We start from the raw sequence: 4,827 nt of genomic DNA on the forward strand, positions 1-4,827 counted from the left end.
AAAAAAAAAAAAAAAAATTTATTCTGATTTACTCTTCCACCCAGCAAATGTATAGGGGTGCCCTTTAACCCACATCCTCACCAACATAAAATATTATCATTCTCTTTTACCAATTCAATAGGCAAAATTGCCTTTGTTATTTTATTTTACACTAAGTGAGCAGTTAAAACAGTTTTTTCCCCCACAAAACACAGTAAGTATTAAAGAAGGCGTGAAGAAATTGGAATCTTGGTACATTGCTGGTATGAATGCAAAATGGAAAACAGTATGGTGATTCCTCAAAAATTAAACATAGATTTACCATTTGATTCGTCAATTCCACTTCTGGGCACATGCCCCAAAGAATTTGTGTCTTTGTGTTTATAGCAGCATTATTCTCAGTAGACAAAAACAACTCAAATTTCCATCAACAAATCAATGGATAAACCAAATGTCATATATACCTAAATGAAGTATTATTTAATCTTAAAAAGAAAGGAAATTTGACACATGCTACAACATGGATGAACCTGGAAGACATGATAAATAAAATACCCCAGACATAAAAGGACAAATTCTGTATGATTCTACGTACATGAAGTGCCTAGAATAGTAAAATTCATAGAGATCAGAAGTAGCATGATGCTTGCCAGGGACTGTGGGAGGCTGAAATGCAGAGTTGGTGTTTAATGGGTACGAAGTTTTAGTTGGGGAAGACGAAAGGTTCTGGAGATGGATGGGGGTGATGGTTGTGTAAAATGTAAATGTCCTTAATGCCGATGAAATGCACACTTGAAAGTTGTTAAATGGTACTTAAAAACTTTTTTTTGAGACAGAGTCTCACTCTGTCGCATAGGCTTGAGTGCAGACGTATGATCTCGGCTCACTGCAACCTCTGCCTCTCATGTTCAAGAGATTCTTGTGCCTCAGCCTCCAGAGTAGCTGGGATAACAGGTGCAAGCCACCACACCCAGCTATTTTTTTTATTTTTTTATTTTTAGTAAAGATAGGGTTTTGCCCTGTTAGCCAGGCTGCTCTCAAACTCCTGGCCTTGAGTGATCCTCCTGCCTCAGCCTCGCAATGTGCTGGAATTATAGGCATGAGCCACCGTGCCTAGCCAAATGGTACAATTTATTTTCTGTATATTTTAGCACAATAGAAACATATTTTTTTATTTAAATTTTTCAAAATAGAGATGGGGGGTCTCACTGTGTTATCCAGGCTGTTCTCAAACTCTTGGGCTCAAGCAATTCTCCAATTGGGACTTATGTTTACATTTCTTTTGCGAATTATCTTTTCACATCATTTGCTAATATTTCTTTTTTTTTTTGTTTTTTGTTTTGTTTTTTTTTTTTGAGACGGAGTTTCGCTCTTGTTACCCAGGCTGGAGTGCAATGGCGCGATCTCGGCTCACCGCAACCTCCGCCTCCTGGGTTCAGGCAATTCTCCTGCCTCAGCCTCCTGAGTAGCTGGGATTACAGGCACGCGCCACCATGCCCAGCCGATTTTTTGTATTTTTAGTAGAGACGGGGTTTCACCATGTTGACCAGGATGGTCTCGATCTCTTGACCTCGTGATCCACCCGCCTCGGCCTCCCAAAGTGCTGGGATTACAGGCTTGAGCCACCGCGCCCGGCCCCCCTACTTTTTCTTTATGGCTTCTGAATTTATTATCTGGCAGAGGAAGAAAGGACTTTACTTCATAATCATAAAACTATTCTCATATGCTTTCCTCTGGTGCTTTTATAGTTTTTCTACACTTGGATTTTTTTGTTTTTTTTTTTTACTTTTTTTTTTAGACGGTTTCACTCTGTTGCCCAGGCTGGAATGCAATCTCTGCCCACTGCAACCTCTGCCTCCAGGGTTCAAGCGATTCTCCTGTCTCAGCTGCCCAAGTATCTGGGATTACAGGCACCTGCCACCACACCTGGCTAATTTTTTGTATTTTTAGTGGAGATGGGGTTTCATTATGTTAGCCAGACTGGTCACGAACTCCTGACCTCATGATCTGCCCGCCTTGGTCTCCCAAAGTGCTGAGATTACAGTCGTGAGCCACCGCGCCCAGCCCACTTTGATTGTTAAATCTGTCTGGAATGTATTCCTGTGTGTGGTGTGAAGTAGAGAACTAATTTATATTTTCCTAAATGAATATCCAATTCAACTGAAACTTTTTTTCCAGACAGAGTTTCACTCTTGTTGCCCAGGCTAGAGTGCAAATGGGCACAATCTTGGCTCACTGCAAACTCTGCTCCCAGGTTCATGCAATTCACCTGCCTCAGCCTCCCATGTAGCTGGGATTACAGGTGCATACCACCACACCTAGTTAATTTTTGTATTTTTAGTAGAGACAGGGTTTCACCATGTTGGTCAGGCTGGTCTTGAACTCCTGACCTCAGGTGATCCACCCGCTCCAATCTCCCAAAGTGCTGGAATTACAGGCATGAGCCACCACGCCCAGCCTGAAACTCTTTTTTGAGTGGTCTTTTCCTCAACAATTTGAAATTCTACCTTTATTTTATATTAAATCTTTGGCTAGTCTCACAATTTTTCCTATTCCCAGTGGAAAGTCTAATGGGATTGATTGGTATTGCATTACATTTTACAAAAAAAAAGACTGACACCCTCAAATTGTTACTCCTTTCCCAAGAGGAGAGTCATGGCATTAACCTGAGTGCTCATCAGCAGGTTCTGGATAAAGAAAATGTGATACACATACATCGTAAACTATTTCGCAGCCATAAAAAAGGACAAAATCATGTCTTTTGCAGCAACATGGTTGGAGCTGGAGTCCATTATCCTAAGTGAAATAACTTAGAAACAGAAAATCAAATAATGTATCCTCTCACTTATAAGTGGGAGCCAAACTTGGGTGCATATGGACACCGGAGACACCAAAAGAGGGGAAGGTACAACAGGTACAGCATTCACTGTTCGGGTGATGGGCACACTAGAAGCCTAAACCTCACTATTACCCAATACATTCATGTAACAAAACTGCACATATACTCTCTGAATTTATAAAGATAAAAAAATATATTGGGCCGGGTGAGGTGGCTTATGCCTGTAATCCCAGCACTTTGGGAGACCAAGGCAGGCAGATATCAAGGTCAGGAGTTCAAGACCAGCCTAACCAACATGGCAAAACTCCATCTCCACTAAAAATACACAAAGTAGCCAGGCATGGTGGCAAGTACCTGTAATCCCAGCTACTTGGGAGGCTGAGGCAGGAGAATTGCTTGAACTCGGGAGGCAGAGGTTGCAGTGAGCCAAGATCATGCCACTGCACTCCAGCTTGGGTGACAGAGTGAGACTCCATCGAAAAAAAAAAAAGACTAAAAAAAAAAAATTAACTTTTAGGAAGATTGTGTGTTTCTCATTTGTTCTAATCTTTTTTTAATGTCAAAGACTTTAGTCAAAAATGCCCATTTTTTATGCCTACCAAGAACCACACAGAGACCTGAAAATGTGAGAGCAGCACACCTCTCTACCAAAGCACCTAGGCTCTGCCCATCCCAGTGTCTAGGAGACTGCTTTATTCATATTACCTCAATTAAGTCCGTTGAATTTAATATTTCATTCATATTGTCTTTAAAGATAGATGAAATAAGGAAAACTGAAGCAGAAAGTGAGAAATCATGTGATGACCATTAAGGTTGTCTTCACTGTATTTCTCTTAAAAATCTAAATCGGCACTGGTGGAAATGACAATCTTGCACATTTTAATATGCAGCCACATCCTTGCATAGAAACAGCCAAGCATGCAAGACTCTTTCTTCTCTATGAATCATGCATAACAGATTAGTGTATTTTAAAATTCTCATACATAACTTGAATGTCTTATCATTAGCATTCATACATTTTTTAAATTAGAATTTTCTAAGGAGTAAAATTAAGTGCTTTCCAGAGATAAAATTTATGTAAAATTTTATATACATTTTAATATAATTCACAGTTATGGATTAAATCTAAAACACAAAAGTAATCTTTACAGTTAACGATGTAAGGAGGCACCGAAGGACTTAACAAAAGCCACACTCTAGCAGGATAGCACAGCCAGACCTTATGAGTACGAGTTCCCATGATCATGCTCAACTCAACGTTAAATTAAGTGTAGTTTCAAAGGCTTTCCTCAACACTATATATTGCCGTCAGGTGAGTGGGGGGCGAGCAGGAATCTGCCAGGAATCTAATAATTATAGGTTCTGAAACTCACTCAGGAAGAGAAGCAAACGTATATTGCGCACCAACTGCGAGGCCCCGCATCGTCCACTCTGACCCTCTGAGTAAGGTATTACCGTCCCTTCGGTTAAGCCCATTACCTGTATCCTTAGCCCCTTCTGTTATGAGGTCATGTTCATTTGCAGCCGAGAGGTGGTGGAATGTAGCCACAGATGATGTGCCTTGCCCTGATGCCGATCTGTGTTCACCACAGCAAGGGTCTCCTGTCCTCCTGCCATTTCCCCTCAAGTCCATCACTAACCATGGCACTATCCATTTCCATGCCCTCAAAAAAAAATCTCAAGACATCTACTTACTGTTTTCCACTGGAAAAGATTTTGTGGAGTCAGCATCTGGAAGCTAATATGTAATTATAAAGGTGGAACTAGCCATGCTGGATTCTTTTTTTTTAGATGGAGTCTAACTCTGTGGCCCATGCTGTAGTGGTGTGATCTCGGCTCACTGCAACCTCTGCCTCCTAGGTTCAAGCGATTTTTCTGCCTCAGCCCCTGGTAGCTGGGATTTCAAGCACATGCCACCCCCGGCTAATTTTTTTTTTTTTCTGTATTTTTAGTAGAGACAGGGTTTCACCATGTTGGCCAGGCTGGTTTTGAACTCCTGACCTCAAGTG

This window comes from Cebus imitator, unplaced genomic scaffold, assembly GCF_001604975.1.
Source record: "Cebus imitator isolate Cc_AM_T3 unplaced genomic scaffold, Cebus_imitator-1.0 Scaffold41, whole genome shotgun sequence".
In the NCBI taxonomy this organism is placed as follows: domain Eukaryota; kingdom Metazoa; phylum Chordata; class Mammalia; order Primates; family Cebidae; genus Cebus; species Cebus imitator.